The sequence below is a fragment of the Salminus brasiliensis genome, chromosome 2 (assembly GCF_030463535.1).
Source record: "Salminus brasiliensis chromosome 2, fSalBra1.hap2, whole genome shotgun sequence".
NCBI lineage: Eukaryota > Metazoa > Chordata > Actinopteri > Characiformes > Bryconidae > Salminus > Salminus brasiliensis.
Genome location: NC_132879.1, coordinates 38919492 through 38933862, shown reverse-complemented (window position 1 = coordinate 38933862; position 14371 = coordinate 38919492). Strand labels below are relative to the sequence as shown.

Genomic DNA, 14371 nt, shown 5'->3' with positions numbered 1-14371 from the left:
TGAATATTAAACCATCCATCTTCTCTGCGTTTTTTGTAGTTTACTGCAAGACAACCCTTTGTTATTTTTGCTCAATAGCGTGCAGGCTGCTGCTCTCTGTCGCTTTCTGTCCCGGGGGTGCGCGACCGCCTCTGTGATGACGTCACAGAGAAACCCGTCTATACCCAGGGTCAAGTCAGGCAAATACAACAAATGAGTCACATAAACACCGAGGTTTATAAGAAGGACTAGGAAACCACGAATTATCTACAGTGGGGTGTCCACGTGTAGAACCCGCCAAGCCATTACAGCGACATTTGTTTTGATTGGATGTGGAAAGCTGTTAAACTCAGTGTTCACTATAGAAAGTACAGCGACAGCTCTTTTGATTATCGGAACAAGCTTCTGCGAAAACCTGTTACAGTCAGTGTTCACAATAAAAAGTATCCTAGCCTAAAACAGCGTATATAAAACTCCCGTGCTTAACCCTCAGAAAGTTTCACTGCGTCACATTTCAAAAGGATAAAACATAAGCAAAAAGAAACCTATGAAGCGGATCTGGGATTTGGGATCAGATATTGTCACCCAAAATACACATAAATAGGACTTATAAAATCCTAATCCCAGATCCGTAACTGCTGTCAACACGACATCTCCTAATTTTCGGCACCTATATGAACTGGTAATGTCAATTAATGGAGCACAAAGACCACGCCTGTTAAGGTATTGATTTGTTATTTTTTTTAATCGCTGGTTAACATAGCACAGTGATATAGATAATACGTCTAATTAAATGAACTGTTTCATTATTTCATTTACTAAAACTATTTTACTTCCAAGCCCAGGTGAACTCTCCACACAACTTAGAATTGAATAGTAAATAACAATCACAGATATGAACTCACCGACAAATGCATATGGGTATATTTTTTACACAAAACCATATTCTGTGGTTGCTCCTGGGCAGTCAACCCTGTCTCGCCTGCAGCTGGTCCAAAACACAGTGGCTAGGTTGGTACCAGAAAAAAGGAAGCATTTTCCACTCCTTTTTAAATTAGAGGTCCTCTGTTTACCAGTTTTAGCTACCGGATACAGTTTAATGATTTAATCAGGGGTGGCATCATAAAGCAGCCTGGGATTTGGATACACCAAATTCAAAGCGGTCCCTGCAGAGACTTTCTGAACACTTCCCCTGCCTGACTTAGGAGAATCCCTTTTGTTAAAACAAATGCATAACACAAACATCATTAATCTTACATAAGCATCAATTTTCGTTGCATTTCTGAAATTCATGATTGCATATGAGGTGTTTTATGTTACTTGCCATTCATTTTTTTTCTTGCAATGCAGCAATAAATATCTTGAACGAAATAATCCAAGCTGATCTTCTGGCTTGTTGTTCAGAGGATAGGAAAAGGGCTATTTTGTGGAACCTACTCAATGTTTCTATGCTAATTAACTGTCCAAACTCATACCTACCTCTACTTCTAATTTACCAACACTCTCCTCTCGCTACCCAACATGCATCGCTGCCTTTTCGTTAACTTTACGCGGACTTTTCTAAATGAATGCTCGCAGTGTTGATTTGCACATTACTTTGGTTAAAAAGCTTCACCTGTTGTGTAGTCCCCTTGTTTAGTGGTTTGAGAGGGTTTTAAGCATGATTTGGGAACACACCGTCAGTGAGGTCAGTAGCGCAGACCCTAAAGTCTTCAACTCCACGGAACGTGAAGTCAGCTTTGCGCAGTGGCAGTATCGTAGCCTATGAGGTTTATCCGAGGCGCGATTATTACTAGTTGAAAACTTTACCCAATACCCCGCCGTAACGACTTGCAATATAGTCGGTACTGGCAATTTTTGACAGTCTCTACGGGGACTGACGAGTCTGGTTAAAAATAGGTTTGTTAGAGTGTTTTTTGGTTGGCGTCATTAGGGATGTGGTACATGCAATGCAGTGTTTTATATACTTTCGGACTTAAAATAGAAGCGAGGTCTTTGAGTCTAATAAGCACGCAACCACAAAGGAGGAATCTGTTGTTGATTAGTTCATAGCTTGATCCTGTACAGCTAAAACTTAATGAAATAAGACTTTTATAATAGCATTGCTTTCTAAGACTCATATACATCGACTTCCAGTAATATCGAAGTGCATCGCTAGGATTATATTGTTTTTAAACATGACCTCGCGTTTGTTATTACTGGTTCGTTTCTAGGTCAAATGCTACAAGATCAAAGCTGACTAGTAATGAAGTAAGGGTTAAGCAGCAAAATGTCACATTATGCTTTGTAACGAATTCTGTTAAGTGCCAAGCTGCTTAGCATTAGCACCAAACTTACTCATTCATCTTACTTTCTGTTTCTTCCCGCTCGGAGTCACGGTGGGACCGGAGCCTATCCAAAATTATTGCACGTATGGCAGGAGAACCCCCTTGACAGGGCACGAGTCACAGGGTTACTGGATCAGTCAACTGCTGGAATCATCGCAGATTTCCTAATGTTTTCTTTTTGACCCAATAATAAAATTCAGTTTCAGTTGGATCAGTTTGTTTGCTTTCATTTGTTCTTTTTTTTCGATTTAAATTCTCTTTACGGTTTCCCTCTGAATATTAAACCATCCATCTTCTCTGCGTTTTTTGTAGTTTACTGCAAGACAACCCTTTGTTATTTTTGCTCAATAGCGTGCAGGCTGCTGCTCTCTGTCGCTTTCTGTCCCGGGGGTGCGCGACCGCCTCTGTGATGACGTCACAGAGAAACCCGTCTATACCCAGGGTCAAGTCAGGCAAATACAACAAATGAGTCACATAAACACCGAGGTTTATAAGAAGGACTAGGAAACCACGAATTATCTACAGTGGGGTGTCCACGTGTAGAACCCGCCAAGCCATTACAGCGACATTTGTTTTGATTGGATGTGGAAAGCTGTTAAACTCAGTGTTCACTATAGAAAGTACAGCGACAGCTCTTTTGATTATCGGAACAAGCTTCTGCGAAAACCTGTTATAGTCAGTGTTCACAATAAAAAGTATCCTAGCCTAAAACAGCGTATATAAAACTCCCGTGCTTAACCCTCAGAAAGTTTCACTGCATCACATTTCAAAAGGATAAAACATAAGCAAAAAGAAACCTATGAAGCGGATCTGGGATTTGGGATCAGATATTGTCACCCAAAATACACATAAATAGGACTTATAAAATCCTAATCCCAGATCCGTAACTGCTGTCAACACGACATCTCCTAATTTTCGGCACCTATATGAACTGGTAATGTCAATTAATGGAGCACAAAGACCACGCCTGTTAAGGTATTGATTTGTTATTTTTTTTAATCGCTGGTTAACATAGCACAGTGATATAGATAATACGTCTAATTAAATGAACTGTTTCATTATTTCATTTACTAAAACTATTTTACTTCCAAGCCCAGGTGAACTCTCCACACAACTTAGAATTGAATAGTAAATAACAATCACAGATATGAACTCACCGACAAATGCATATGGGTATATTTTTTACACAAAACCATATTCTGTGGTTGCTCCTGGGCAGTCAACCCTGTCTCGCCTGCAGCTGGTCCAAAACACAGTGGCTAGGTTGGTACCAGAAAAAAGGAAGCATTTTCCACTCCTTTTTAAATTAGAGGTCCTCTGTTTACCAGTTTTAGCTACCGGATACAGTTTAATGATTTAATCAGGGGTGGCATCATAAAGCAGCCTGGGATTTGGATACACCAAATTCAAAGCGGTCCCTGCAGAGACTTTCTGAACACTTCCCCTGCCTGACTTAGGAGAATCCCTTTTGTTAAAACAAATGCATAACACAAACATCATTAATCTTACATAAGCATCAATTTTCGTTGCATTTCTGAAATTCATGATTGCATATGAGGTGTTTTATGTTACTTGCCATTCATTTTTTTTCTTGCAATGCAGCAATAAATATCTTGAACGAAATAATCCAAGCTGATCTTCTGGCTTGTTGTTCAGAGGATAGGAAAAGGGCTATTTTGTGGAACCTACTCAATGTTTCTATGCTAATTAACTGTCCAAACTCATACCTACCTCTACTTCTAATTTACCAACACTCTCCTCTCGCTACCCAACATGCATCGCTGCCTTTTCGTTAACTTTACGCGGACTTTTCTAAATGAATGCTCGCAGTGTTGATTTGCACATTACTTTGGTTAAAAAGCTTCACCTGTTGTGTAGTCCCCTTGTTTAGTGGTTTGAGAGGGTTTTAAGCATGATTTGGGAACACACCGTCAGTGAGGTCAGTAGCGCAGACCCTAAAGTCTTCAACTCCACAGAACGTGAAGTCAGCTTTGCGCAGTGGCAGTATCGTAGCCTATGAGGTTTATCCGAGGCGCGATTATTGCTAGTTGAAAACTTTACCCAATACCCCGCCGTAACGACTTGCAATATAGTCGGTACTGGCAATTTTTGACAGTCTCTACGGGGACTGACGAGTCTGGTTAAAAATAGGTTTGTTAGAGTGTTTTTTGGTTGGCGTCATTAGGGATGTGGTACATGCAATGCAGTGTTTTATATACTTTCGGACTTAAAATAGAAGCGAGGTCTTTGAGTCTAATAAGCACGCAACCACAAGGGGGGAATCTGTTGTTGACCAGTTCATAGCTTGATCCTGTACAGCTAAAACTTAATGAAATAAGACTTTTACAATAGCATTGCTTTCTAAGACTCATATACATCGACTTCCAGTAATATCGAAGTGCATCACTAGGATTATATTGTTTTTAAACATGACCTCGCGTTTGTTATTACTGGTTCGTTTCTAGGTCAAATGTACAAGATCAAAGCTGACTAGTAATGAAGTAAGGGTTAAGCAGCAAAATGTCACATTATGCTTTGTAACGAATTCTGTTAAGTGCCAAGCTGCTTAGCATTAGCACCAAACTTACTCATTCATCTTACTTTCTGTTTCTTCCCGCTCGGAGTCACGGTGGGACCGGAGCCTATCCAAAATTATTGCACGTATGGCAGGAGAACCCCCTTGACAGGGCACGAGTCACAGGGTTACTGGATCAGTCAACTGCTGGAATCATCGCAGATTTCCTAATGTTTTCTTTTTGACCCAATAATAAAATTCAGTTTCAGTTGGATCAGTTTGTTTGCTTTCATTTGTTCTTTTTTTCGATTTAAATTCTCTTTACGGTTTCCCTCTGAATATTAAACCATCCATCTTCTCTGCGTTTTTTGTAGTTTACTGCAAGACAACCCTTTGTTATTTTTGCTCAATAGCGTGCAGGCTGCTGCTCTCTGTCGCTTTCTGTCCCGGGGGTGCGCGACCGCCTCTGTGATGACGTCACAGAGAAACCCGTCTATACCCAGGGTCAAGTCAGGCAAATACAACAAATGAGTCACATAAACACCGAGGTTTATAAGAAGGACTAGGAAACCACGAATTATCTACAGTGGGGTGTCCACGTGTAGAACCCGCTAAGCCATTACAGCGACATTTGTTTTGATTGGATGTGGAAAGCTGTTAAACTCAGTGTTCACTATAGAAAGTACAGCGACAGCTCTTTTGATTATCGGAACAAGCTTCTGCGAAAACCTGTTACAGTCAGTGTTCACAATAGAAAGTATCCTAGCCTAAAACAGCGTATATAAAACTCCCGTGCTTAACCCTCAGAAAGTTTCACTGCGTCACATTTCAAAAGGATAAAACATAAGCAAAAAGAAACCTATGAAGCGGATCTGGGATTTGGGATCAGATATTGTCACCCAAAATACACATAAATAGGACTTATAAAATCCTAATCCCAGATCCGTAACTGCTGTCAACACGACATCTCCTAATTTTCGGCACCTATATGAACTGGTAATGTCAATTAATGGAGCACAAAGACCACGCCTGTTAAGGTATTGATTTGTTATTTTTTTTAATCGCTGGTTAACATAGCACAGTGATATAGATAATACGTCTAATTAAATGAACTGTTTCATTATTTCATTTACTAAAACTATTTTACTTCCAAGCCCAGGTGAACTCTCCACACAACTTAGAATTGAATAGTAAATAACAATCACAGATATGAACTCACCGACAAATGCATATGGGTATATTTTTTACACAAAACCATATTCTGTGGTTGCTCCTGGGCAGTCAACCCTGTCTCGCCTGCAGCTGGTCCAAAACACAGTGGCTAGGTTGGTACCAGAAAAAAGGAAGCATTTTCCACTCCTTTTTAAATTAGAGGTCCTCTGTTTACCAGTTTTAGCTACCGGATACAGTTTAATGATTTAATCAGGGGTGGCATCATAAAGCAGCCTGGGATTTGGATACACCAAATTCAAAGCGGTCCCTGCAGAGACTTTCTGAACACTTCCCCTGCCTGACTTAGGAGAATCCCTTTTGTTAAAACAAATGCATAACACAAACATCATTAATCTTACATAAGCATCAATTTTCGTTGCATTTCTGAAATTCATGATTGCATATGAGGTGTTTTATGTTACTTGCCATTCATTTTTTTTTCTTGTAATGCAGCAATAAATATCTTGAACGAAATAATCCAAGCTGATCTTCTGGCTTGTTGTTCAGAGGATAGGAAAAGGGCTATTTTGTGGAACCTACTCAATGTTTCTATGCTAATTAACTGTCCAAACTCATACCTACCTCTACTTCTAATTTACCAACACTCTCCTCTCGCTACCCAACATGCATCGCTGCCTTTTCGTTAACTTTACGCGGACTTTTCTAAATGAATGCTCGCAGTGTTGATTTGCACATTACTTTGGTTAAAAAGCTTCACCTGTTGTGTAGTCCCCTTGTTTAGTGGTTTGAGAGGGTTTTAAGCATGATTTGGGAACACACCGTCAGTGAGGTCAGTAGCGCAGACCCTAAAGTCTTCAACTCCACGGAACGTGAAGTCAGCTTTGCGCAGTGGCAGTATCGTAGCCTATGAGGTTTATCCGAGGCGCGATTATTGCTAGTTGAAAACTTTACCCAATACCCCGCCGTAACGACTTGCAATATAGTCGGTACTGGCAATTTTTGACAGTCTCTACGGGGACTGACGAGTCTGGTTAAAAATAGGTTTGTTAGAGTGTTTTTTGGTTGGCGTCATTAGGGATGTGGTACATGCAATGCAGTGTTTTATATACTTTCGGACTTAAAATAGAAGCGAGGTCTTTGAGTCTAATAAGCACGCAACCACAAAGGAGGAATCTGTTGTTGATTAGTTCATAGCTTGATCCTGTACAGCTAAAACTTAATGAAATAAGACTTTTACAATAGCATTGCTTTCTAAGACTCATATACATCGACTTCCAGTAATATCGAAGTGCATCACTAGGATTATATTGTTTTTAAACATGACCTCGCGTTTGTTATTACTGGTTCGTTTCTAGGTCAAATGCTACAAGATCAAAGCTGACTAGTAATGAAGTAAGGGTTAAGCAGCAAAATGTCACATTATGCTTTGTAACGAATTCTGTTAAGTGCCAAGCTGCTTAGCATTAGCACCAAACTTACTCATTCATCTTACTTTCTGTTTCTTCCCGCTCGGAGTCACGGTGGGACCGGAGCCTATCCAAAATTATTGCACGTATGGCAGGAGAACCCCCTTGACAGGGCACGAGTCACAGGGTTACTGGATCAGTCAACTGCTGGAATCATCGCAGATTTCCTAATGTTTTCTTTTTGACCCAATAATAAAATTCAGTTTCAGTTGGATCAGTTTGTTTGCTTTCATTTGTTCTTTTTTTTTCGATATAAATTCTCTTTACGGTTTCCCTCTGAATATTAAACCATCCATCTTCTCTGCGTTTTTTGTAGTTTACTGCAAGACAACCCTTTGTTATTTTTGCTCAATAGCGTGCAGGCTGCTGCTCTCTGTCGCTTTCTGTCCCGGGGGTGCGCGACCGCCTCTGTGATGACGTCACAGAGAAACCCGTCTATACCCAGGGTCAAGTCAGGCAAATACAACAAATGAGTCACATAAACACCGAGGTTTATAAGAAGGACTAGGAAACCACGAATTATCTACAGTGGGGTGTCCACGTGTAGAACCCGCCAAGCCATTACAGCGACATTTGTTTTGATTGGATGTGGAAAGCTGTTAAACTCAGTGTTCACTATAGAAAGTACAGCGACAGCTCTTTTGATTATCGGAACAAGCTTCTGCGAAAACCTGTTATAGTCAGTGTTCACAATAAAAAGTATCCTAGCCTAAAACAGCGTATATAAAACTCCCGTGCTTAACCCTCAGAAAGTTTCACTGCATCACATTTCAAAAGGATAAAACATAAGCAAAAAGAAACCTATGAAGCGGATCTGGGATTTGGGATCAGATATTGTCACCCAAAATACACATAAATAGGACTTATAAAATCCTAATCCCAGATCCGTAACTGCTGTCAACACGACATCTCCTAATTTTCGGCACCTATATGAACTGGTAATGTCAATTAATGGAGCACAAAGACCACGCCTGTTAAGGTATTGATTTGTTATTTTTTTTCATCGCTGGTTAACATAGCACAGTGATATAGATAATACGTCTAATTAAATGAACTGTTTCATTATTTCATTTACTAAAACTATTTTACTTCCAAGCCCAGGTGAACTCTCCACACAACTTAGAATTGAATAGTAAATAACAATCACAGATATGAACTCACCGACAAATGCATATGGGTATATTTTTTACACAAAACCATATTCTGTGGTTGCTCCTGGGCAGTCAACCCTGTCTCGCCTGCAGCTGGTCCAAAACACAGTGGCTAGGTTGGTACCAGAAAAAAGGAAGCATTTTCCACTCCTTTTTAAATTAGAGGTCCTCTGTTTACCAGTTTTAGCTACCGGATACAGTTTAATGATTTAATCAGGGGTGGCATCATAAAGCAGCCTGGGATTTGGATACACCAAATTCAAAGCGGTCCCTGCAGAGACTTTCTGAACACTTCCCCTGCCTGACTTAGGAGAATCCCTTTTGTTAAAACAAATGCATAACACAAACATCATTAATCTTACATAAGCATCAATTTTCGTTGCATTTCTGAAATTCATGATTGCATATGAGGTGTTTTATGTTACTTGCCATTCATTTTTTTTTCTTGTAATGCAGCAATCAATATCTTGAACGAAATAATCCAAGCTGATCTTCTGGCTTGTTGTTCAGAGGATAGGAAAAGGGCTATTTTGTGGAACCTACTCAATGTTTCTATGCTAATTAACTGTCCAAACTCATACCTACCTCTACTTCTAATTTACCAACACTCTCCTCTCGCTACCCAACATGCATCGCTGCCTTTTCGTTAACTTTACGCGGACTTTTCTAAATGAATGCTCGCAGTGTTGATTTGCACATTACTTTGGTTAAAAAGCTTCACCTGTTGTGTAGTCCCCTTGTTTAGTGGTTTGAGAGGGTTTTAAGCATGATTTGGGAACACACCGTCAGTGAGGTCAGTAGCGCAGACCCTAAAGTCTTCAACTCCACGGAACGTGAAGTCAGCTTTGCGCAGTGGCAGTATCGTAGCCTATGAGGTTTATCCGAGGCGCGATTATTGCTAGTTGAAAACTTTACCCAATACCCCGCCGTAACGACTTGCAATATAGTCGGTACTGGCAATTTTTGACAGTCTCTACGGGGACTGACGAGTCTGGTTAAAAATAGGTTTGTTAGAGTGTTTTTTGGTTGGCGTCATTAGGGATGTGGTACATGCAATGCAGTGTTTTATATACTTTCGGACTTAAAATAGAAGCGAGGTCTTTGAGTCTAATAAGCACGCAACCACAAGGGGGGAATCTGTTGTTGACCAGTTCATAGCTTGATCCTGTACAGCTAAAACTTAATGAAATAAGACTTTTACAATAGCATTGCTTTCTAAGACTCATATACATCGACTTCCAGTAATATCGAAGTGCATCACTAGGATTATATTGTTTTTAAACATGACCTCGCGTTTGTTATTACTGGTTCGTTTCTAGGTCAAATGTACAAGATCAAAGCTGACTAGTAATGAAGTAAGGGTTAAGCAGCAAAATGTCACATTATGCTTTGTAACGAATTCTGTTAAGTGCCAAGCTGCTTAGCATTAGCACCAAACTTACTCATTCATCTTACTTTCTGTTTCTTCCCGCTCGGAGTCACGGTGGGACCGGAGCCTATCCAAAATTATTGCACGTATGGCAGGAGAACCCCCTTGACAGGGCACGAGTCACAGGGTTACTGGATCAGTCAACTGCTGGAATCATCGCAGATTTCCTAATGTTTTCTTTTTGACCCAATAATAAAATTCAGTTTCAGTTGGATCAGTTTGTTTGCTTTCATTTGTTCTTTTTTTTTCGATTTAAATTCTCTTTACGGTTTCCCTCTGAATATTAAACCATCCATCTTCTCTGCGTTTTTTGTAGTTTACTGCAAGACAACCCTTTGTTATTTTTGCTCAATAGCGTGCAGGCTGCTGCTCTCTGTCGCTTTCTGTCCCGGGGGTGCGCGACCGCCTCTGTGATGACGTCACAGAGAAACCCGTCTATACCCAGGGTCAAGTCAGGCAAATACAACAAATGAGTCACATAAACACCGAGGTTTATAAGAAGGACTAGGAAACCACGAATTATCTACAGTGGGGTGTCCACGTGTAGAACCCGCCAAGCCATTACAGCGACATTTGTTTTGATTGGATGTGGAAAGCTGTTAAACTCAGTGTTCACTATAGAAAGTACAGCGACAGCTCTTTTGATTATCGGAACAAGCTTCTGCGAAAACCTGTTACAGTCAGTGTTCACAATAAAAAGTATCCTAGCCTAAAACAGCGTATATAAAACTCCCGTGCTTAACCCTCAGAAAGTTTCACTGCGTCACATTTCAAAAGGATAAAACATAAGCAAAAAGAAACCTATGAAGCGGATCTGGGATTTGGGATCAGATATTGTCACCCAAAATACACATAAATAGGACTTATAAAATCCTAATCCCAGATCCGTAACTGCTGTCAACAGACATCTCCTAATTTTCGGCACCTATATGAACTGGTAATGTCAATTAATGGAGCACAAAGACCACGCCTGTTAAGGTATTGATTTGTTATTTTTTTTAATCGCTGGTTAACATAGCACAGTGATATAGATAATACGTCTAATTAAATGAACTGTTTCATTATTTCATTTACTAAAACTATTTTACTTCCAAGCCCAGGTGAACTCTCCACACAACTTAGAATTGAATAGTAAATAACAATCACAGATATGAACTCACCGACAAATGCATATGGGTATATTTTTTACACAAAACCATATTCTGTGGTTGCTCCTGGGCAGTCAACCCTGTCTCGCCTGCAGCTGGTCCAAAACACAGTGGCTAGGTTGGTACCAGAAAAAAGGAAGCATTTTCCACTCCTTTTTAAATTAGAGGTCCTCTGTTTACCAGTTTTAGCTACCGGATACAGTTTAATGATTTAATCAGGGGTGGCATCATAAAGCAGCCTGGGATTTGGATACACCAAATTCAAAGCGGTCCCTGCAGAGACTTTCTGAACACTTCCCCTGCCTGACTTAGGAGAATCCCTTTTGTTAAAACAAATGCATAACACAAACATCATTAATCTTACATAAGCATCAATTTTCGTTGCATTTCTGAAATTCATGATTGCATATGAGGTGTTTTATGTTACTTGCCATTCATTTTTTTTCTTGCAATGCAGCAATAAATATCTTGAACGAAATAATCCAAGCTGATCTTCTGGCTTGTTGTTCAGAGGATAGGAAAAGGGCTATTTTGTGGAACCTACTCAATGTTTCTATGCTAATTAACTGTCCAAACTCATACCTACCTCTACTTCTAATTTACCAACACTCTCCTCTCGCTACCCAACATGCATCGCTGCCTTTTCGTTAACTTTACGCGGACTTTTCTAAATGAATGCTCGCAGTGTTGATTTGCACATTACTTTGGTTAAAAAGCTTCACCTGTTGTGTAGTCCCCTTGTTTAGTGGTTTGAGAGGGTTTTAAGCATGATTTGGGAACACACCGTCAGTGAGGTCAGTAGCGCAGACCCTAAAGTCTTCAACTCCACGGAACGTGAAGTCAGCTTTGCGCAGTGGCAGTATCGTAGCCTATGAGGTTTATCCGAGGCGCGATTATTACTAGTTGAAAACTTTACCCAATACCCCGCCGTAACGACTTGCAATATAGTCGGTACTGGCAATTTTTGACAGTCTCTACGGGGACTGACGAGTCTGGTTAAAAATAGGTTTGTTAGAGTGTTTTTTGGTTGGCGTCATTAGGGATGTGGTACATGCAATGCACTGTTTTATATACTTTCGGACTTAAAATAGAAGCGAGGTCTTTGAGTCTAATAAGCACGCAACCACAAAGGAGGAATCTGTTGTTGATTAGTTCATAGCTTGATCCTGTACAGCTAAAACTTAATGAAATAAGACTTTTATAATAGCATTGCTTTCTAAGACTCATATACATCGACTTCCAGTAATATCGAAGTGCATCGCTAGGATTATATTGTTTTTAAACATGACCTCGCGTTTGTTATTACTGGTTCGTTTCTAGGTCAAATGCTACAAGATCAAAGCTGACTAGTAATGAAGTAAGGGTTAAGCAGCAAAATGTCACATTATGCTTTGTAACGAATTCTGTTAAGTGCCAAGCTGCTTAGCATTAGCACCAAACTTACTCATTCATCTTACTTTCTGTTTCTTCCCGCTCGGAGTCACGGTGGGACCGGAGCCTATCCAAAATTATTGCACGTATGGCAGGAGAACCCCCTTGACAGGGCACGAGTCACAGGGTTACTGGATCAGTCAACTGCTGGAATCATCGCAGATTTCCTAATGTTTTCTTTTTGACCCAATAATAAAATTCAGTTTCAGTTGGATCAGTTTGTTTGCTTTCATTTGTTCTTTTTTTTCGATTTAAATTCTCTTTACGGTTTCCCTCTGAATATTAAACCATCCATCTTCTCTGCGTTTTTTGTAGTTTACTGCAAGACAACCCTTTGTTATTTTTGCTCAATAGCGTGCAGGCTGCTGCTCTCTGTCGCTTTCTGTCCCGGGGGTGCGCGACCGCCTCTGTGATGACGTCACAGAGAAACCCGTCTATACCCAGGGTCAAGTCAGGCAAATACAACAAATGAGTCACATAAACACCGAGGTTTATAAGAAGGACTAGGAAACCACGAATTATCTACAGTGGGGTGTCCACGTGTAGAACCCGCCAAGCCATTACAGCGACATTTGTTTTGATTGGATGTGGAAAGCTGTTAAACTCAGTGTTCACTATAGAAAGTACAGCGACAGCTCTTTTGATTATCGGAACAAGCTTCTGCGAAAACCTGTTATAGTCAGTGTTCACAATAAAAAGTATCCTAGCCTAAAACAGCGTATATAAAACTCCCGTGCTTAACCCTCAGAAAGTTTCACTGCATCACATTTCAAAAGGATAAAACATAAGCAAAAAGAAACCTATGAAGCGGATCTGGGATTTGGGATCAGATATTGTCACCCAAAATACACATAAATAGGACTTATAAAATCCTAATCCCAGATCCGTAACTGCTGTCAACACGACATCTCCTAATTTTCGGCACCTATATGAACTGGTAATGTCAATTAATGGAGCACAAAGACCACGCCTGTTAAGGTATTGATTTGTTATTTTTTTTCATCGCTGGTTAACATAGCACAGTGATATAGATAATACGTCTAATTAAATGAACTGTTTCATTATTTCATTTACTAAAACTATTTTACTTCCAAGCCCAGGTGAACTCTCCACACAACTTAGAATTGAATAGTAAATAACAATCACAGATATGAACTCACCGACAAATGCATATGGGTATATTTTTTACAAAAAAACATTTTCTGTAGTTGCTCCTGGGCAGTCAACCCTGTCTCGCCTGCAGCTGGTCCAAAACACAGTGGCTAGGTTGGTACCAGAAAAAAGGAAGCATTTTCCACTCCTTTTTAAATTAGAGGTCCTCTGTTTACCAGTTTTAGCTACCGGATACAGTTTAATGATTTAATCAGGGGTGGCATCATAAAGCAGCCTGGGATTTGGATACACCAAATTCAAAGCGGTCCCTGCAGAGACTTTCTGAACACTTCCCCTGCCTGACTTAGGAGAATCCCTTTTGTTAAAACAAATGCATAACACAAACATCATTAATCTTACATAAGCATCAATTTTCGTTGCATTTCTGAAATTCATGATTGCATATGAGGTGTTTTATGTTACTTGCCATTCATTTTTTTTCTTGCAATGCAGCAATAAATATCTTGAACGAAATAATCCAAGCTGATCTTCTGGCTTGTTGTTCAGAGGATAGGAAAAGGGCTATTTTGTGGAACCTACTCAATGTTTCTATGCTAATTAACTGTCCAAACTCATACCTACCTCTACTTCTAATTTACC

General features: G+C 40.0%; 5 non-coding genes across 5 annotated transcripts; all 5 read left to right on the top strand.

Annotated features, from left to right (window-relative positions):
• The first annotated feature begins 1714 nt into the window (after positions 1–1714).
• LOC140550430 (U4 spliceosomal RNA) lies at positions 1715–1855 on the top strand. Its single transcript, XR_011979132.1, has one exon. It is a non-coding gene; the product is annotated as a U4 spliceosomal RNA (small nuclear RNA).
• Positions 1856–4293: 2438 nt separating this feature from the next.
• Positions 4294–4434, top strand: LOC140550391 (U4 spliceosomal RNA). Its single transcript, XR_011979095.1, has one exon. It is a non-coding gene; the product is annotated as a U4 spliceosomal RNA (small nuclear RNA).
• Positions 4435–6871: 2437 nt separating this feature from the next.
• LOC140550390 (U4 spliceosomal RNA) lies at positions 6872–7012 on the top strand. Its single transcript, XR_011979094.1, has one exon. It is a non-coding gene; the product is annotated as a U4 spliceosomal RNA (small nuclear RNA).
• Positions 7013–9452: 2440 nt separating this feature from the next.
• On the top strand, positions 9453–9593 carry LOC140550389 (U4 spliceosomal RNA). The gene has a single exon (XR_011979093.1). It is a non-coding gene; the product is annotated as a U4 spliceosomal RNA (small nuclear RNA).
• A 2437-nt stretch (positions 9594–12030) lies between these two features.
• LOC140550428 (U4 spliceosomal RNA) lies at positions 12031–12171 on the top strand. The gene has a single exon (XR_011979130.1). It is a non-coding gene; the product is annotated as a U4 spliceosomal RNA (small nuclear RNA).
• Positions 12172–14371: the final 2200 nt, after the last annotated feature.